Here is a 22,588-nt window from a genome sequence, read left to right on the forward strand (position 1 = left end):
AACACTGCTCCCGTGTTGCCCTGAACAGCCCCTCACCCCTCCAAAACTACTGCTCTCGTGACCACCTGAAAGGCGCACCGCCTCCCCAGAAAAAACATCTCGCGTCGTGAGCCGTGCAACGCGCACCTGACCACCCACAGTGAAAAACACTGTGCTCCGTGCCTACCTGAACAGGCCCCTGCCCCAGAAAAACACTATTATCTCGCTGAGCTGCAACGGGCTCGCTTACCCCCGAAGTAAAACACATTCACTAACTCATGACCCTAGCAACAGGGCCTCACCTACCCCCAGAAAAACAACTGAAAGTTGACCAGTCATCCTGCAAAACCGCAATCAAAGTATTCACTGCCTTCATCTTTACTGTCTGCGCTCTTCTCAATCGCTCTTTATTCATGTCTCTTATTTATTTGGTCGACGTAAACATGCCCAAACGTCGCTGTTACATTCGTGTGCCCTAACATGCATTCTATGTTGTCATAGTCCGATAATCACATGTGGTTTCGGTCCTATTTATGCATGGATAGTTTAGTGCTTTATTAACGTACCTGGGTTTATAGTACGCTCCAGTGTTAAGATTTGGCGGTAGGTTATGTGATAATAGGATCGAAGTGAACTTCGTTGAAGCTAGGATATTAGGAAGTAGTTCTGGTCATTGGTGTAATAGTCCCAGTTGGATTACTATCAGAGCCTTCTTCCCAGAGCCTCTCTGCCATCTTCTTCAGCAGTCTCCTCTAGTCAATCTCTCCAGGCAATCTGGCCATTCCATCCTCTCTCCAGGCAAACAATCTCCATCCTCTCTACCAGTCCTTCTGTCCAGTCTCTAGCTCCCAGCACTCCTGTCCCAGCTTGGCCAACTCTCATCCACGCCTATCCATCTCTGCCGCTCCTCCGTTCTCTAACGCAGTCTCCGAGCCACCAAACTTCCTAGCAATCTCCATAGCGCTTTCTCGGCGAGCCAATCTCTATCCGTTTATACCAGACCTACTCTCCCAGCTCCTCTATCCAGCCAATATCTCTAGCCTTCTGCTTACGTTCATCTACTCCAGCCCAATCTCCAGCCTTCTCCAATCAAATCTCAGCCTTCTCTTCCAGCCTAATCTCCAGCCTCTCTCCAGCCTCTCTCCAGCCATTCCTCTAGCCCAATCTCACCAATCTCCAGATCCTACTGACTCATCTATCCGCTCTTCTCAGCGCATCCTCACCCAATCTCCAGCCAATCTCTGGCCACATTCCAGCCAATCTCCAGCCAGATCTCCAGCAATCTCCATTCTCTCTCCAGCCTCTCTCCAGTTCTCTCCAGCTCTCCAGCGCCTCTCTAGCAGTCTCTACCAACCTTCAGCCTCTCTCCAAGCCAATCTCTCAGTCTCTCTCCAGTCTCTCTCCAGCCTCTCTTGGCCTCTCTCTCCAGCCAATCTCCAAGCCAATCCAAATCTCAGCCTCGTCTCCAGCCTCTCTCCAGCCTCTCTGACCAGCCAATCTCCTTGCATCCAAATTTCTTCCAGCTCTCTTCTCCAGCAATCTCCATAAATCCCCAATCTTCCAGCCAATCTACCACCGCTCTCTCCAGGTCTCTCTCCAGTCTCTCCTCTCCCGTCATCTCATCCTCTCCTGCGCCCTCTCTCTCACCTCTCTCTCCAGCAATCTCAGCTCTTCTGGGCTTCTCGTCCAGTTCTCCACGTCCAATTCTCCATCTCTCCCGTCTGGCTTCTGCCTACTGCCCTCTCTCATGCTCTCAATCTCCAGCCAATCTCAGCCAATCTCCAGCCTCTCTTCAGAACCCTTCTTCTCTAGCCTCTCTCCAGCCAATCTTCTCAGCCCAACCTCCTCAGCCTCTTTTCAAGCAATCTACCACCAATCTCATCTTTCCAGCCAGCTCTCCAGTCTCTCTCAGATCCTCCTCAGCCAGCATTCAGTCCGATCCCAATCTCCAGCCAATCTCCATCCTATCTCCAGCCTCTCCACTCTCTCCAGCCTCTAATCCTAGCCACATTCTACCCATCCTTCTCCAAAGCACATCTTCCACGTTTCTTCCTACAGTGACTCAAGCCGCCTCTTCCTCCAGCCGATTCCCCCGCCCAATCCAGCCAATCTCCAATCCTAATCTCCAGCCAGTCATCCGCCCTCTTTCCAGCTTTTCCTTAGCCAATCCTCCGCCCCCTCCTCCAGCCGGCCTCTCCCGCCTCCTCTCCCAGACCCCATCTCCATTTTCTCTTCCCCACGCCTCTCCTCTCCCAGTCGCTAATGCCCACCTGCGACCTGATATTTGCCCTCTCTGCGCTCCGAGGTCACTCACCTTACCTCATCCGAGCAGACCGGCCTTAACATACACCAGTATTTCTTCCACGTCCTTTTATATATTAGGACCCAATGTTTCTGAATGTTAAATTTTCATTTGTGAGAGATAGCTGAATAACGCTAATTGCAGGCGAGTGAGGGACATAATATATAGCAGGTGTGGTGAAATATAGTATGTGTTGGGGGAGAGCACTAGGGCGAGCCCCGTACTGGTGCGTGGAAGGAGTGAGATAGCTCCCCCCGGGAGGCAGTAAAGTAGCACCTGAACTATCGCGCGGAACGCATGCAGGCACCCAGGGGCTTGGTCTCAGATGTTCTTCTGCTGCTGAGAAGCGTTCCTGCTGTTGATGCTTGGTTCACGCTCCAAATGTTTATTTATTAGGATAGCAGAAGCAAATTATTGGTGTTTAATTCGACAACAACAGACAGGCACCTTCAGGTAGCTCACGAAGCCGTCAATGTGACATGGTCAGACTTTTTGTTGAAAGATGAATGTGACCGCGGAACAAATTTATCTCAAGTGACTCGCTTACATTCTCACTACAAAAGTTAGCATGCGAAATAGACACGGCCGTCCGGTGACGGTGCCCTGCCATAACTTCCTCGACACCGTGAAACGCGAGGACAATAATATTGACTTCTGGTGCAGGAAATCACAACTCGTGCGCTCAATGTTGTACACTTCACGGCAATAACCAAGACTACTCGAATTAGATTTGTGTCGTTGCACCTCCTCGTTCGTGTAAATTAAATTTATAGTACTTGACCCTTTCCTGCATCAGAATTTTTTTCTCCCTTTCATAGCATATTAGTCACACTGAGCGTAATCCCATTTGAAATTGTTGCTCAATAGAGATCTTCTCAATAAAATATGCATACATCTTATTTCTCCACTACCCTAATCAGACTGTTTTAATCAACTTCCTGCTCTTGATACTGCTGCAGAGTATATAAATCGGCCTCATGAACACAGATAACAGTGGGCTTTTTATTTCTCTTAGATTAACGCCCAATACCGCTCAAAATCCATGTATCCCACTAATCCACTCTATGGCGCGCGCGAACAACTGATCTCGCTCCATACGGGAGTAGTTCTTCGAAAAGATAGGCACTGATTATGCTTGCTCTGATTGATTGATAAACATATATACGAAGTTACGAAAGAGCTTACCCTGCCAAGGCCTGCTACGCGCGATTACTTGGATCCTTGATCCATTGGACCCCTAGGAGTTAAAGAAACGAAAATCATTTATAATCAGAGATCTTTTTACAGACTCTCCTCTCACATTGTGTATTTTACAGGTCGAATTTCACCCAAGCACCTGTCTGCAGTTCTCGCGTATGTATATAGTTGATGTACCGACCTGCAGTGAACCAGAAAATGGTCAGTTTGTCATTCTAAATCATTCCCTCTTGACGGTAATATGTTTCTATACATTACGAACCAAAGCACATTCATCTCTCTCTTCTTCACTCTCTCACTGATAATGATCAGCCTTAATCCATTCTCTTCAAGGTGTTTCCCCCCCTCTCTCCGTCTCCTTCACTCTCCTCCGTCTCCATCTGGAACGACTTGATATTTTCGCCTCTACCCTTCCCCTACTCGCCCTTCCTTGTCCTCTCCCATATGCCTTCCTTCCTTCCTTCCTTTACTATCCCAATAGTGTATCTTATCATATCCAAACATCTTAGACGCCATTGCTTTATCGTATTAGTTTATATTCTCGCTCATCTTCCCCAATTGTATCATATTAGTCAATGCTCCGTTGATTTTTTAAATAGCACGATTTTTTAGTCTTGTGTACCAAAAATATCCCTTCCATCGATTAATCTTCCGCTTCTCATTATAGACTGAGACACAAAGGATGGCCTCTATTATTTGTGTGTGCTATCGCATTCAAACGAGACATTCGTACGCCAACCTAAAATAGGAATAATTCTAGCGTTCTTTACATAGACGTCTTCCGTGTGTGCTCTCATACTATTGTCGCGCCAGCCATCTCGATTTCCCGATAAACTAATCGCTCGCGCGCGCGCATGACTTGCTCGGTTTTGATTATAGGACTCTGTAACATACGTGAGTTCGCTCGCAGTGTGGTGTCCCTCTGGTATACTCTTCCCTACGCTACTCACCCATTCCTCCCTCACTCCTCGGTGGCATCACAATAATATATCCTCAAAAGTGGGGATACTCGAGAATAGATATATTCAGCTCTAAATGACACTGCCGATTTGCAGGTTTTCGCCCACCTACTTACAATCGCGCATGTAGCACTGTCCTGTTACTCTTTTGCTCCATATGGCCTACACCTCTCCTCGTCGAGAGACTGGATTCCTAAAAACCAAAATGCCCCTCCCGACCAAATACAGTTTTGTATGACTCTCTCTATAAGTATTTACTCCCCATTAGCATTTTATTGCATTGACATAAAGTATTTGATAACATCCCCAAAAGCTCAGAACTTCCCAGAAAATATTTAGCTAGAGAAAACCTTTCTATATGTATATTGCACATTACGAGTAATCATTACAAGTTCCTTAGTTCTTGGCAGAGTTTTTGCACGCGACTGCCAGCGAGGTGATTTTGGCACACTCCCTCCCTCACAGACCTTCTCTCCAGATCGGCTTTACGTATTCTTAGGGGCCGTTGCGGTCTAGAACATTCTGTGTGTCACTCCCTTCCAAAACTGTTCTATTGGGATTTCAGGTTCTGTGAGACTTGGCCATAGGGCACTCCAGGACCTCTGACGCGTGCCCCATTGCTCTCCCTCTTCTCGCGCCAGCCACGGTCCTTAAGTTGACCATGGCTTGTGTGGTTCGGGTCCTTGTCTGTCATTGCTGGGAAGACCCCTGGAGCCACCGATCCCATTTACTTCAATGCTCTTACTTGAGGGAAGGAAGGTTGTTGTGCCAAAGATCTCACGATTACATGGCCCCAATCCATCCTCCCTCAATACGATGCAGTCTTCCTGTCGCTGGCTCTCTGCAGAAAGCCTCACCCCAAGATGAATGTTTCACTTGGGTTTATGCTGTTGTCACTCGGCTTGGGAGTTGGATGTGTCTTGGGTTGTACTCATCTCGCTTCTTCTTCCTCCAAAGGCGAGTGTAATGAAGTTTGACCAAAAGCTCTAGTTTTGTCTCCTCCAGCTCCCCATGACCTCTCCCTCTCCATTCCTACCTCTCGCGCCATCTCCATACTGCTCTCTCAGGACATAACTTCAGACGAGGCCTGGACATGCGCTGAGTCATTGAGCAGGGGGGGACCTTCTGCGCTGCGATGGATTTCTCCTATCCATGACCGCGCGAGTGTTGTTACTTACCTCGGTTCTTTGAGACTGTATTGGATCCCAGCTCTCTTTCCAGCCGCTCATTGACCAGGTCCTGCCGCGATGTAGTTCTGGCTGATTCCCGGTCACCTTCCACACTCGCTCTCTCGCCCCACGTAGGGTGCCGATCTCGCCCCATGGCAAGCCCCAGCACGAGGGTGAATCTCGCACGTCATCTGGAACTTTCTTCCATAATTTCTATGCATAATTTGCGCCAGCAGTTGGTATGATCTCACCTAAGCTTTTTGCCTTACTTGTTACCCTGTTCAAGGTAGCTCCAGTCCCAGCTTGTGCCGGTCTACAATTTTATCTCCTGACAGTGTCTCTCTCACCAAGAGCTACTCTGCGTTCTTGGCGCTTATTGTATGGGCACCGTGCCCCGCCACGAGAGAGTTTTGCGCAGTCTGTTTTGATTGAGCTGTTGCTGGACAGTTTGTGTCTTTCTATACAGGTCTAACAAGTTAAATACAGTGCATGCAGTTAAAGTTTACTATGGGTCCATGAAGATGATGACGAACAGGGTGAGGGACTTCTTAAAGTACCCTAAGTTGCTCTTTTGGTGAGGAAACCCGTATTTCATTTAACTGGTTGTGCTAGTGAGAGGACATCCGGACATATATAGTTTTTTATGTCTTGCTATTATAAATGTGTCTAATTATTAATTTACTTAAAAAATCGATGCAATAATGTGATATTAGCGTAGATTTTATGTTTTTAAGATTCCGTCTCTCACGTTGTAATTGGTGTGTACCCTTTATGGATAAATTACGATCCTCTAACTGCTTTTGTAAGTGAGTATAATCCTACAAAATCGGGCTGGTGTGTATCTAATACTTCTTCTTCCCACTTATGTACACAAGAAACTATATCAATGGAAAAGTCAAATATCTCTCTAGTGCCCCCTTATGGAGCGTTTCTGGCATGGTGTGTGGGAGTCCACGCACTTCAACTGAATTAAGTGGAAAGGACTACACCTATCAAGGTTCTCCAGACTTTGAACTGTTAAATGTCCCATTAAAAAACAAGTAAAAAAATGAAGTCTGCGTTAGTAGGTTAGTAATAGATTCCGCGCAGTGTGTGTGGCCTTCACGTGCGTGTTTTATGGATCTCCGCGGGTTACACTCCCTATGTCTATTGTTCCCTTGCTGATGAAAGACTTGCGGGCGGTATGGTACTCCTTGGGTGGATTCTGGCCTCCCAGACGCTGCTGACTGGGTAGTTGTCATCGCACTCCTGGACGGTCATGATGGTTTATTTATGGCAACGTGAATTTTTTTTTTTTTCTTGCGACTTGAGTGATGTGTAGGTGGTCTTTTTTCAGAGCGAGGACAATTGGATTTGTTACACCCAGAGGGTTGTTTTCATCTTTATTTTTGGGTATCTTAGGTTTTGAGTTTACGGTTGTTTTTGCTCTCTTCTTCTCATAGTCATCAAATCTTCTTCCTCTTGCTTAAGTCAGAGAGTAATCTTGACTGATTCACCTCCAGCCACAGCGTTTAGCGTGGTGTCTTCATTTGGGGCATTGGGGGAGGAACCCATAGGGTGTAACCTACAACGCCGCCACCGCTCGCAGATAAGTGGGCTGTGAGGTCAATTGTGTGTGATCCTTGAGGATGGCTCATCTTCCTGTTTTTTTGGTAGTTCTATTTTTTACTCCAATTGGCATCCAGTCATGTGCTACCTCTAGGCCAGGCATCCTCCATTGTGACCTCTTTTGTGCGGTTCCGTGCTGAGATCCACCCCCAACAGAAATGCCCATCCCACCCGGCCATGACCTGACGTGACGGACCGCCTCCTCCAACAACTCTGGTCATGCAAATTGGCTGTGGAGGGGGTTGCAGCACGCAGCCACAGATTTACGATTCTTCCACCAGCTGTCTCCGGACTTCTGTCACGTGTCTGTGGGTTCACATGTTGCTCAGTGTTGAACTGCTGTCAATCTGTGAAACGCGCATCAGTGTGGGGCCTCCGTGTTTGTTCGTGAGGAAATTTGGGTGCTCATGATTCTTTGTTTTGTTGTTCTTTTTGGCCATTAATGCCATAACGTTTTTTCTGGCTCGTGGTTTTGGACTGTAAGGTCAAGTCACAAAACCCTTACCTGGTGTTTTTGGTGTGCTCCCTGCCTCGCGTTCCTTCTTTATACGTCCGCTCTCTTCTGTTTTTCCTCTCCTTTTTTTTCTTCGCCTCCTCCACTGTTCTTCCTGAGCGGTGAGCCTGTATTGATACTGGCCTGAATTGTCTTTTTTATCCTTGTTGTCTGTTTTTTTTTTCTTTTTTTTTATTTTTGCCGGTGTGATTATAAGCGTCGCTCTCCCTATGTTTTTGCTCTCTGGTCATGTGTGCGCTCTCTCTATTTATGCTACCTGATTAGAACACCAGCCAAAATTGGTTCTTGCACAGCTGCGCACGCTTGATGTGGCCATTCCTGGATGAGCAGGATGGCGACTTGTCTAGGTGAGCCGGAATCTCTCATCTAGTGTGCGTCAAATCTCTCTCTTTTAGCAGTGTTTTTCTGGGGGTAGGGGCCTGTTCAGGGCACGGGAGCAGTGTTTTTCTGGGGGTAGGGGCCTGTTCAGGGCACGGGAGCAGTGTTTTTCTGGGGGTAGGGGCCTACAAAACTGCATATACAATATAGATAGTGGCAAAGACCTAATGTTAAGTATGGATCAAGATGAACGAGCACATGACAAGAAAACAGGTGGTGACCTGAAGGACAACTGTGCACGCTTTCAAGCGAAGACAAACCTCTTGATGAAACAAGGTGTCTTGATGAACACGTTTGATAAACGTTCATTAGTTGTTAACTAGTTAAAACTCCCTTTAGTGAATCACTGAATCTAATTTAATTGGATAGTCTATCTGTAGATGGTCGACAAATGGTCATACTATCAACAAACTATCGGTTGATAAGCAGCTGCTGGCTAAGGTTATAGTTAGGGTTAGAATAAGGGTTAGGCTTAGTAAATAGTTGAAATTATACCAACAATCTATAGAGAGTCTGTAGAGCATCTACAGAAGCTGGATCACGAGTGATTTGTTTCCAGATCTAGGCCTATTCAGATATCTTATATTTCTCAAGATGCATTATACAGTACACATCCCTGGTATTCATTTAATGCACTATTTTTCAATCCTGAATAATTGATAGACAGTCAGACACTGAAGAAACCTCATGCGGTTATTAGTGCTGCTAAATTTCATTTTAACCTCCTGATCTAATAGGAAAGACTCGTTTCTTGTTTGTGTCACGGGAATATGAATGGGTCTTGATGAAATTGAAGGTGTAGAGATCACATGATCTCACTGATAGTTTTCGGACTATCTTTTTTTCTCCCTCGTCTCTTGTTTTGACTTTCCTCTCCACTCTAGCAGGCTTTTTGAACTTGAGAATAATTCCCATCTGTTTCTCTCCCCTTAATGTGTTCAATGTTCACAGATGGATCTAATCTTTGGCTTCCCAAAGGGCAGCCTAGGAAGGAAATTAGATCAACCTGACTATGAAGCAGAAGATAGTAGCCCGCACTACATACACACATAAGCAAACACCTCAAAACTAGCATTTAAGTCAGAAAATGCATATCTTAAAATATTCACGATACTGTGTAACATGTTTGCATTGTTGACCTGCCCATCCTACAATAGGGGAGCGATGGTAATAGCACAAGAGAGGTTCCAAGTGGATATGAATTTCAAATCAAATCAAATGTTATTGGTCACATACAAATGGTTAGCAGATGCTGTTGCAAATGTAGTGAAATGCTTGTGTTTCTAGATACGACAGTGCAGCAGAATCTAACAGGTAATATCTAACAATTCCACAACAAAACCTAATACTTTTCACGCCCTGACCTTAGAGAGCCTTTTTATGTCTCTATTTGGTTTGGTCAGGGTGTGATTTGGGGTGGGCATTCTATGTTTTGTTTTCTATGTTTCTTTATTTCTATGTTTTGGCCGGGTATGGTTCTCAATCAGGGACAGCTGTCTATCGTTGTCTGTGATTGGGAACCATGCTTAGGTAGCCCTTTTTCCCTCCTTTCAGTGTGGGTAGTTATCTTTGTTAGTGGCACTATTGCCCAAGTTAAGCTTCACGGTCGTTTCCTTGTTTTGTTGGTGACATTCATTTCAAATAAAAATAAATGTACGCTCACGACACTGCACCTTGGTCTTCTTCCAGCATCGGCCGTGACAAATACACACACTCGAGTAAAGGGATAGGATGAGAATATATAAGTATAACATAGATGGATGAGCAGTGACAGAGCGGATAAGATGCAATAGATAGTAAATAATACATAGTGAAGCATACAGTATATACATATGAGATGAGTAATGCGAGATATGTAAACATTCTTAAAGTGGCCAATGATATCAAGTCTGTAGTTAGGCAGCTGCCTCTATGTGCTAGTTGTGGCTGTTTAACAATCTGATGGCCTTAAGATAGAAGATGTTTTTCAATCTCTCTGCCCCAGCACTGATGCACCTGTACTGACCTCGCCTTCTGGAAGGAAGCCGGGTGAACAGGTAGTGGCTCGGGTGGTTWTTGTCCTTGATTMTCTTTTGTGCCTTCCTGTGACATCGTGTGTTGTAGGTGTCCTGGAGGGCAGGTAGTTTGCCCCCGGTGATGTGTTGTGCAGACCGCACCACCCTCTGGAGAGCCCTGCGGTTGTGGGCGGTGCAGTTGCAGTACCAGGCGGTGATACAGCCCGACAGGATGCTCTCAATTGTGCAGCTGTAAAAGTTAGTGAKGGTTTTCGGTGACAAGCAACATTTGTTTCAGCCTCCTGAGGTTGAAGAKGCGCTGTTRCGYYTTCTTCACCACACTGTCTGTGTGCATGGACCATTTCAGATTGTAGGTGATATGTACACAGAGGAMCTTACAACTTTCCACCTTCTCCACTGCTGTCCCGTCGATGTGAATGGGTGGGTGCTCCCTTTGCTGTTTCCTGAAGTCCACGTTCATCTCTTTTGTTTTACTGACATTGAGTGAGAGGTTATTTTCCTGACACCACACTCCGAGGGCCCTCACCTCCTCCCTGTAGGCTGTCTCGTCGGTGTTAGTAACCAAGCCTACCACTGTAGTGTCGTCTGCAAACTTGATGATTGAGTTGGAGACGTGCATGGCCATGCAGTAGTGGGTGAACAGGGAGTACAGGAGAGGGCTGAGAACGCACCCTTGTGGGGCCCCAGTGTTGACAATCAGCGGAGTGGAGATGTTGTTTCCTACCTTCAACACCATGGCGAGGTCGAGGCCCAGCGTCTCAAGCTTAATGATGAGTTTTGAGGATACTATGGTGTTGAATACTGAGCTATAGTCAATGAACAACATTCTTACATAGGTATTCCTCTTGTCCAGATGGGATAGGGCAGTGTGCAGTGTGATGGCGATTGCATCGTCTGTGGACCTTTGGGGAGGTATGCAAATTGGTGTGGATGGGTAACAGGTAGGTTGGAGGTGATAGGCTCTCAAAGCACTTAATGATGATAGCCATTTAGTTAAGATACCTTAGCTTTCTTGGGAACAGGAACAATGGTAGCTATCTTGAAGATTGTGGAGACAGCAGACTGGGATAAGGATAAGTAAACACACCAGCCAGCTGGTCTGTAGATGCTCTGAGGACACAGCTAGGGATGCCGTCTGGGCCGGCAGCCTTGCGAGAGTTAACACGTTTAAATGTTTTACTCACGTCGGCCACGGAGAAGGAGATCCCACAGTCTTTGGTAGCAGGCCGTGTCGGTGGCACTGTATTGTCCTTTAAAGCACGCACATTTTTATTTGTTTAATTTATCTGGGAGCAAGACCCTGCCACATCTCGTGTTTGAGGCTTTGAATTGCGACTCCACTTTGTCTCTATAATGACGCTTTGCTTGTTTSATTGCCTTGTGGAGGAAATTACTACACTGTTTATWTTCGGTCATGTTTCCAGTCGCCTTGCCATGATTAAATGTGGTGGTACGTGCTTTCAGTTTTACGCGAATGCTGCCATCAATCCAGGGTTTCTGGATAGGGAAGGTTTTAATGGTCACAGTGGGTACAACATGTCCTATACACTTCCTTATAAACTCGCTCACTGAGTCAGCGTATACGTCAATGTTACTGTCTGAGGCTAACCAGAACATATCACAATTCACGTGATCGAAGCAATCTTGAAGCGTTGAATCTGACTGGTCAGACCAGCGTTGGCTAGACCTAAGCACRGGCGCTTCCTGTTTTAGTTTCTGCCTATAGGAGGGAWGCAGCAAGATGGAGTCATGGTCAGATTTGCCGAAAGGAGGGCGGGGGAGGGCCTTGTATGCATCGCGGAAGTTAGAGTAGCAGTGGTCGAGTGTGTTACTCGCTCGACCACTGCAATCGATATGCTGATAGAATTTAGGTAGCCTTGTTCTCAGATTAGCTTTGTTAACATTTTAAGGATCGGAACATTTTTAAATTTTTTGTCTAAAATGACATACCCAAATCTAACTGCCTGTAGCTCAGGCACTGAAGCAAGGATATGCATTTTATTTGTACCATTTGAAAGGAAACACTTTGAAGTTTGTGGAAATGTGAAAGGAATGTAGGAGAAAATAACACATTAGATCTAGTAAAAGATAATACAAAGAAAAACCAACCGTTTTTTTGTATTTTTTTGTACCATCATCTTTGAAAGCAAGAGCAAGGCCATCATATATTATTCCAGCACAGGTGCAATTTAGATTCTGGCCACTAGATGACAGCAGTGTATGCGCAACGTTTTAGACTGATCCAATGAACCATTGTATTTATGTTCCAAATTTTGTATGAGGACATCGATAACGTCAAAAGCTGCACTGAAGTTCAACCAAACAGTCCCCACAATCTTCTTATCCTCAATTAATTTTTTCCAATCATCAGTCATTCGTTTCAGTATGTGACAAAGTGGAAGAAAAATGTAGGCACAACATACAGTGCCTTCAGAAAGTATTCACACCCCTTTACTTTTTGCACATTTTGTTGAGTTATAGCCTGAATTTCAAATAGATAACCTGTAGATGTTCTTGTCACTGGCCTACACACAATAAGTCGGAAGGTCAGAARGGAATTATGTTTTTCAACATTTTTACAAATTAATATAACATTTCAAGCGGAAATGTTTTAAATAAGTTCTAAATAAGTTCAGGAGTAAAAATGTACTTAACAAGTCACATAGCGACTTCATTGGACTCGCTCTGTGTGCAATACTAGTGTTTAACATGATTTTTTAATGACTACCTCATCTCTGTACACCACACATGAAGCTATCTGTAAGGTCCCTCAGTCGAGCAGTGAATTTCAAACACAGATTCAACCACAAAGACCAGGGAGGCTTTCCAATGCTTCACAAAGAAAGACACCTATTGATAATTACACTTGGATCTTGTATCAATACACCCAGCCACCACAAAGATACAGGCGTCGTTCCTAATTCAGTTGCCAAAGAAGAAGGAAACCACTCAGGGATTTCACCATGAGGCCATTGGTGACTTTAAAAGAGTTACAGAGTTGAATGCCTGCGTTGGGAGAAAACTGATGGATGGATTGACAACATTGTAGTTACTCCGCAATACTAACCTAATTCACAGAGTGAAAAGAAGGAATCCTGTACAGAATAAAAATATTCCGAAACATTAATCCTTTTTGCAACAAGCCACTAGAGTTATACTGAAAAAAATGTGACAAATCAATTCCCTTTTTGTCCTGAATAAAAAGTGTTATGTTTGGGGTAAATCCAATACAACACATCACTGACTACCATGCTCCATATTTTCAAGCATTGCGGTAGCTGCATCATGTTATGGGTATGCTTATAATCCTTAATGACTGGGGAGTTTTTCAGTATAAAAAATGATCTGAATGTTGATAAGCACAGGAAAAATCCTAGAGGAAAACCTGGTTCAGTCTGCTTCCAGCAGACACTGAGAAATTAATTCACATATCATCAGGAAAATGACCTAAAACACAAGGCCAAATCTAGACTGGAGATGCTTACCAAGAAGACAGTGACTGCACCTGAGTTGCCGAGTTACAGTTTTTACTTTAGACTAGTTTTAGTAATTGCTGTTTAGATTGACAATGATTGGCAACAGGGTGGTGGTGGGAAATGATCAGTACGGAGCTATAGGTTGAGATATGAAGAGGGTTGAGAAGCAGGGTGGAGAATGATCAGTTACGGAGCTATAGGTTGAGATATGAACATGGTTGAGATTGAGAGGGTTGAGAAGCAGGGTGAAAATGATCAGTACAGAGCTATAGGTTGAGATATGAAGAGGGTTGAGAAGCAGGTTGAAAATGATCAGTACTGAGCTATAGGGTTGAGATATGAAGAGGGTTGAGATATGAAGAGGGTTGAGAAGCAGGGTGGAAAATGATCAGTACATAGCTATAGGTTGAGATATGAAGGGGTTGAGAAGCAGGGTGGAAAATGATCAGTACGAAGCTATAGGTTGAGATATGAACATGGTTGAGATATGAAGAGGGTTGAGAAAGCAGGGTGGAGAATGATCAGTACAGAGCTATAGGTTGAGATATGAAGAGGGTTGAGAAGCAGGGTGGAGATGATCAGACGGAGCTATAGGTTGAGATATGAAGAGGGTTGAAAGCGGTGGAAAATGATCAGTACGGAGCTATAGGTTGAGATAGAACATGGTTGAGATATGAAGAGGGTTGAGAAGCAGGGTGGAAAATTATCAGTACAGAGCTATAGGTTGAGATATGAAGAGGGTTGAGAAGCAGGGTGGAGAATGATCAGTACGGAGCTATAGGTTGAGATATGAAGAGGGTTGAGAAGCAGGGTGGAGAATGATCAGTACGGAGCTATAGGTTGAGATATGAAGAGGGTTGAGAAGCAGGGTGGAGAATGATCAGTACGGAGCTATAGGTTGAGATATGAAGAGGTTGAGAAGCAGGTGGAGAATGATCGATACGGAGCTATAGGTTGAGATATGAAGAGGGTTGAGAAGCAGGGTGGAGAATGATCAGTACGGAGCTTAGGTTGAGATATGAAGAGGGTTGAGAAACAGGGTGGAGAATGATCAGTACAGAGCTATAGGTTGAGATATGAACATGGTTGAGATATGAAGAGGGTTGAGAAGCAGGGTGGAGAATGATCAGTACATAGGTAGAGATATGAAGATGGTTGAGATATGGAGAGGGTTGAGGTTTAGGCAACAGGGAACAATCTTAACCAGTTGAAACAAGAACAGTTCCCATCATTGATAACACCAAGCATCATCATCTCGTCTCTTCCTATTACATTGAGGTTAGAAACATAGAATGGAAAATGCTATAATTTCCACTGCCTTATTTCTCCTGTGCTGATAGATTCAGACTGTGGCCTGTGTTGCGTTAATTGATGGTCAGAAGGGTTTTGTTTCGAAAAGAAATGCATCTTAAACACTATTCAAGTCGAGCGTTGCATTTGGGACAACACAGCCACAAATAACCAGGATGAAAAGAGAGAGAGAAAGAGAGAGAGAGGAGAGAGAGAGGAGAGAGGAGAGAGGAGAGAGAGAGAGAGAGAGAGAGAGAGAGGAGAGAGAGAGAGAGAGAGAGAGAGAGAGAGAGAGAGAAAAAGAGAGAGAGAAAAGAGAGAGAGAAAGGAGAGAGAGAAAGAGAGAAGAAAAGAGGAGAGAGAGAGAGAGTTGGATGTGGAGAGAAAGCAATTTCATTTTTCTTTGTGGAATTGAATACTTAAAAACTAGGAATTATATTAAGAAAAAAAATAAGAAAAATGAAGAGTGATCCCCTGCATTAAAATGAAATTTCTTCCTTATTTACAATATTTCAATCCGGAGAAGGTATAGGAATAAGGGGCTAGGCTAATCCATTGGAATTATGTCTCGGACTGTTCTGGAAGGGAAAAGCTTACGTCAGCACATAACAAAAAACTGGAGCCATGCCAGTCACAGGTCTCGGCTAACTCACTTTACATACAAATAGCTGTCAAAATAAGATTGCCTACTTTAAATAGGAAAATATACAGAGAACAAACAGCGAGAAAATATGAGAAAATAAAACAATATTATTAACATTAGTAATTCATTGGAGCAGAAAGGATGAGCATGAAATTAGATAATAAATGTGTTTTTTTGGAAGACATTGCATTATGTATAAAAAAGGTGATTCCATTGACCGCCACCTTTCTTTACTTTATAAAGATAGAGGGAGCATTACTTTCCTGTTGCTTTCATGAGGCTACTACCAACCATAATGGCAGTTCCTAATTGAAATTGACAGCTCCAGTCAATTATGTACACTGAGTGCACAAACATTAAGAATACCTTCCTAATATTGAGTTACACCTCCTTTTGCCMTCAGAACATCCTCAATGGACTCTACAAGGTGTCAAAAACATTCCACAGGGATGCTRGCCCATGTTGACTCCAATGATTCCCACAGTTGTGTCAAAATGGCTGGATGTCCTTTGGGTGGTGGACCATTCTTGATACACACAGGAAATTGTTGAGCGTGAAAAAACCCAGCACCGTTGCAGTTCTTGACACACTCAAACCGGTGCACCTGGCATCTACTGCAATACCCCGTTCAAAGGCACTTTGAAAATGTTGTCTTGCCCATTCACCCTCTGAATGGCACACATACACAATCCATTGTCTCAAGGCTTAAAAATCCTTCTTTAACATGTCTCCTCCCCTTCATCTACAACTGATTGAAGTGGATCTAACAAGTTACATAAATAAWGGATCATAGCTGTCAACCTGGATTCACCTGGTCCGTCTATGTCATGGAAAGAGGACATGGTCCTAATGTTTTGTTACACTCAATGTTTATGGGAACCTGACATTTATAAAAACCAAGTGCATTATGAATATTTGACACTAGAAAGGCGATAGGCAGTGCTGGGAGGGTTAATCATGTTTTATTAGGCTAGTCAAAAAGCATTCTGTAGACCTCAACCAAAGGTCAAGGGGTCAAAATAATATGTGGGTCTTGCGTAACGAGACAACCATTAATCGTCAAGTCTACGGCAAGCTCAACCTCCGCTCAATAATCCAGATATTCAAATGTTTCCATGGGTTTGTTCCTCAATTGGATTTTAAAATGTTCTCTCATTTGTGTGGCTGATGATTATTTGGTCTTACCAGAAGGTGTCCCGTATGAGGGGTTAGGGTTCAAATTGGAATAAAGATACTGTTGTCACCCCTAAAATCACCACAAAATGGTTTCTAAAATAATAATGATCACTCTAATATGATTTGATGACAGAATATAATGTATATGAGAAAGGGTAAGCTATAAATACCAATATTGTAATGTTTTGCGATATTCATTTTGATTTAAGGCGACAGCCCAAATAAAACGAGGATAATAAAGAAACATTAGAAGAATATCTATCAAGGGCATTACAAGGCAGGAGCCAATTTATCCCTGACAACCAGCGCTCTGAATGTGTTTGATAAATCGCCATGAGGGAGGTAATTTGGCCCCGCCATGAGAAAGCAGCAGCGCTAGCATATTTCAACCCATTAAGGGCTAAAGTTAGCTTCCACCTTCATACCTATCTATCACGGGGTTTGCAGTCTTTAGCTAAAGCTAACGGGCAGCCTCAGAGCTGCCTGAGGACAAATGTTTCATTTTCATTAGGGACAAGGTAGAGAGGCTGTTTAGGGCTGTGCGGCCAGCAAGAACGCCTGAATGTAAATATATTTTTKGGGGGGATGGAAGATGGCCCAAAGTTTGAACTCACTTTTCAGGTTTGATTGAAAGTTCGGAGTGTCAATGAGAAAAATAACCGGCATGAGAAACATTCATCTCAATTTGAGATGATTTTCTACTCTAGAATATTATAAATATAGGCATCACTTTTGACTATAATCATTATTATTGAATTGCAACCTTTCATGTGATTCCATYCTGTGTGCTTATGTGAAGTTTATAACTTTGAAAAAGTTAGTTTTGTACCTGTTTAAAATTGAAATAAGGATTGATTTTACATGTAATCATCCAAAGTAAAGCAGTCCACATGAGAAAACCGCCAAAATGTATAAGCAGGCCTTGGAAATAGCCAAGCAGGCTCCAACCTCAGCGGCAAATCTAAAGCTTCAGCTTGCTTCTGAGTTCAAGCAGATAGATAATACAGTACAACAGTACAGCAACATTCAACCAACCTTTACTTGGTGATATTTCCTTCTTCATACAGACAATATACAGTAGTACAACAGTACAACAACATTCAACCAATCTTAACTTTAGGATTTTGTCTTGTTCTTATAGACAATACAGTGCAACAGTACGACAACATCCAACCAACCTTTACTTGGTGATATTTCCTTCTTCTTTCTCGATTTCTCGATTTCTTCTTCTTTCTCGATTCATTCTTTCTCGATTTGGAAGGCTCCAGTGTCTTAAAAACTCCTGTTTCTAGTTGCAGTTGGAACTCCAAAAACCAGAGAATATTTTTACACCAAGTTAGGCGTTTCCTCGCCATTTTAGCTGCYGGACATCTCGCATTTCCCAACATCTTTGCCGGAAACAGTCATTTCTAAGCAACACGGCTGTGGCCACGTGTAGAAGAAGGTGACAGCATGTTACACAGGGAGACCCAAACAAAGATCGACACATATGCGAGAGGCATTTATCAGTGGATTTAATATCTTCCTGAATATGTCCTTGTTATCGGAGTTCAACCTTTAACTGGAAAGTCAATTAGATAACAGGGMTCTAACTAGAGCTATCATTGGAAATAGTCTTCCACACTTTGGTCTTTGGAAGTCAATAGTCCTCAGAAAGGTAACTTCTCTTGATGATCAATACACATTAAGGACCGTATCACCTCCACCATACCCGACACCCTAGACCCACTACAATTCGCATATCGCCGCAACAGATCCATGGACAACACAATCGCCATTGCATTGCACACTACCCTATCTCACTTGAGCAAGAGATATACCCATTGTACCAGTCAAAAGTTTGGACACAACTACTCATTCAAGGATTTTTCTACATGGTAGAATAATAGTCAAGACATAAAACATATTAAATAGCACATATGGAATCATGTAGTAACCAAAAAAGTGTTAAACAAATCAAAATACGTTTTAGATACTTCAAAATAGCCTCCCTGTGCCTTGATGACAGCTTTGCACACTCTTGGTATTTGCTCAACCAGCTTCACCTGGAATGCTTTTCCAACAGTCTTGAAGGAGTTCCCACATATGCTGAGCATTGGTTGGCAGCTTTTCCTTCACTCTGCAGTCCAACTCATCCCATACCATGTCAATTGGGTTGAGGTCGGGAGATTGTGGAGGCCAAGTCATCTGATGCAGCACTCCATCACACTCCTTTTTGGTCAAATAGCCCTTACACAGCATGGAGGTGAGTTGGGTCCTGTTGAAAAACAAATGATATTCCCACTAAGCGCAAACCAGATGGGATGGCGTATCGCTGCAGAATGCTGTGGTAGCCATGCTGGTTAAGTGTGCCTTGAATTCTAAATAAATCACAGCCAGTGTAACCAGCAAAGCACCCCCACACCATCACACCTTCTCCTGCATGCTTCACGTTGGGAACCACACATGCGGAGATCATCCTTTCACCTACTCTGCATCTCACAAAGACGCGGCGGTTGGAATCCAAAATCTCAAATTTGGACTCATCAGATAAAAGGATAGATTTCCACCGGTCTAATGTCCATTGCTCGTGTTTCTTGGCCCAAGCAAGTCTCTTCTTCTTATTGATGTACTTTAGTAGTGGTTTCTTTGCAGCAATTCGACCATGACGGCCTGATTCACGCAGTCTCCTCTGAACAGTTGATGTTGAGATGTCTGTTACTTGAACTCTGTGAAGCATTTATTTAGGCTGCAATTTATGAGGCTGGTAACGCTAATRAACTTATCCTCTGCAGCAGTGTTAACTCTGGGTCTTCCTTTCCTGTGGCGGTCCTTATGAGAGCCAGTTTCATCATAGCGCTTGATGGTTTTTGCAGCTGCACTTGAAGAAACTTTCAAAGTTCTTGAGATGTTCCGTATTGACTGACCTTCATGTCTTAAAGTAACGATGAACTGTCGTTTCTCTTTGCTCATTTGAGCAGTTCTTGCCATAATATGGACTTGGTCTTTTACCAAATAGGGCTATCTTCTGTATACCACCCCTACATTCTCACAACACAACTGATTGGCTSAAACGCAWTAAGAAGGAAAGAAATTCCACAAACTAACTTTTAACAAGGCACACCTGTTAACTTATGTAGGATAGGGGGCAGCATTTTCATGTTTGGATGAAAAGCATACCCAAATTCAACTGCCAGCTACTCATCCCCAGAAGATAATATATGCATAGTATTAGTATATTTGGATAGAAAACACTCTGCAGTTTCTAAAACTGTTTGAATTATGTCTGTGAGTATAACAGAACTTATTTAGCAGGCAAAACCCCGAAGGACAAACCATTCAGATTTTTTTTTTGAGGTCACTCTCTTTTCAATGGATTTTCATTGGGAATACAGATTTCTAATTGACCTTCTTGCAGTTCCTACCGCTTCCACTGGTTGGTTAAGGTTTTTTCCTTTGTGTAATGAAGAAGTACGGCCATCCAGAACGAGGGTAACTTGAAGTGTACTGTTAGATAGAGGCGCATGACCAGAAGGCTAGCTACAGTTTGTTTTAATCCTGTATTGAACACAGATCATCCCGTCTTCAATTTTATCGATTATTTACGTTAAAAAACACCTAAAGTTGTATTACAACAGTAGTTTGAAATGTTTTGGCAAACTTTACAGGTAACTTTTGAGATATTTTGTAGTTACGTTGCACAAGTTGGAACCAGTGTTTTTCTGGATCAAACGCGCCAAATAAATGGACATTTTGGATATATATCGCCGGAATTAATCTAACAAAAGGACCATTTGTGATGTTTATGGGACATATTGGAGTGCCCACAACAGAAGCTTGTCAAAGGTAAGGCATGAATTATATTTTTATTTCTGCATTTTGTGTCGCGCCTGCAGGGTTGAAATATGCTTCTCTCTCTTTGTTACTTATGTGCTTATCCTCAGATAATAGCATTGTTTTTGCTTTCGCCGAAAAGCTTATTTGAAATCTGACATGGCTGGATTCACAACAAGTGTAGCTTTAATTTGGTTGTATTGCATGTGTATTTTCATGAAAGTTCGATTTTTATAGTAATTTATTTGAATTTGGCGCTCTGCATTTTTACTGGCTTTTGGCCAAGTGGGACGTTAGCGTCCCACATATGCCAGAGAAGTTAATTGAAATGAATTCCAGGTGACTACCTTGTGAATCTGGTTGAGAGATTGCCAAGAGTGTGCAAAGCTGTCATCAAGGCAAAGGTTGACTACTTTGAGGAATCTCAAATATAAAAATATATTTGAATTTGTAACACTTTTTTGGTACTACATGATTCCAAGATTCATAGTTTTGATGTCTTCACTATTATTCTAAAATGTAGAAAATTGTAAAATAAATGAAAACCCTGGAATGAGTAGCTGTGTCAACTTTTTGACTGGTAGTGCTGAACAAATGCTCTCCATCATCTACAGCTTAGCCTTCAACACCATAGTGCCCTCCAAGCTCATCACTAAGCTCATGTCCCCGGGTCTGAACCTCTCCCTGTGCAGCTGGGTCCTGAATTCCTGATGTGTCGACCCCAAGTGGTGAAGGTAGTGTTCATCCTTGGCCAACAACACCTCTGCCACCTCAGCACGGGGGTGTATTTTCAGCCCCCTCTTTTTTCYCCCTGTTCACCCATGACTGCATGCCAAGCACATCTCCGACTCAAAYATCATGTTTGCTGATGACACAGTGCTAGGCCTGATTACCAACAATGATGAGTCAGCCTACAGGGAGGAGGTGAGGGCCCTGGCGGTGTGGTGCCAGAAAAATAAACTCTCCCTCAACGTCAACAAAACTAAGGAGCTGATCGTGGGCTACAGGAGACAGTAGAGAGATCATTGACGGGGCCGCAGTGGAGATGGTCAAAAGCKTCAAGTTCTTGAAATGGTCCCTTCACACAGACAGCGTGGTGAAGAAGGCTCAACAGCTCAAACTTCTACAGATGCACCATTGAGAGCATCCTGTCGGGCTGAATCACGGCCCAATGCATCACCGGGGGACAATATGCCTGCCCTCCAGGACATCTACAGCACCCGGTGTCACTTGGCTCATCRYGCTMTAGTGACTCCTTGTGCTGGGCCGGGCGCCTGCAGGCTGACTTCGGGTCRTCAGTTGAACAGTGTTTCCTTCAACACATTGGTGCAGCTGGCTTTCCGTGTTAAGCGGGTGGGTGTTAAGATGCACGGTTTGGCCGRTTATGTTTCGGAGGACGCATGACTCGAACTTCACCTCTCCCGAGCCCGTTGGGGAGTTGCAGTGAAGAAACAATATCGAAATTGGGGAGAAAAAGGAGAGAAAATAGACAAAACATTTAAATAATCACCAAAGGCTGGTCTCCACCTAGTACCCTGCCCTGAACCTTAGTCACTGTTCTAGCCAGCTACAACACGTTACTCTACCTTGCAGCTTAGAGACCTCTGCCCTATGTACATCGAGTCATTGAACACTGGTCACTTTTAATAATGTTTACAAACTATTTCATCCACTTTATACACTGAGTGTACAAAACATTAGGAACACCTTCTTAACATTGAGTTGCACCTCCCTTTGCCCTCAGAACAGCTTCAATTAGTCCCGACATGGACTCTACAAAAATGTCGAAAGAGTTCCACAGGAATGCTGGCCCATGTTGACTCCAATGCTTCCCACAGTGGTGTCAAACTGTCTGGTAGTGGATCGCTATTCCAAATATTTTGTTCCATCTCATCCCACAGATGCTCTATTGGATTGAAATCTGGTGACWGGCAGGCCACTGCAGTAAGCTGAATTCACTGTCATGTTTTTGGAACCATTCCTGGACAATTCTAGCCTTGCGGCATTGGGGCATTATCCAGTAGAAACAAATCATTTGCAGATGGATACACTGCTGCCATGAAGGGATG

The sequence above is a fragment of the Salvelinus sp. IW2-2015 genome, linkage group LG3 (assembly GCF_002910315.2).
Source record: "Salvelinus sp. IW2-2015 linkage group LG3, ASM291031v2, whole genome shotgun sequence".
In the NCBI taxonomy this organism is placed as follows: Eukaryota; Metazoa; Chordata; class Actinopteri; order Salmoniformes; family Salmonidae; genus Salvelinus; species Salvelinus sp. IW2-2015.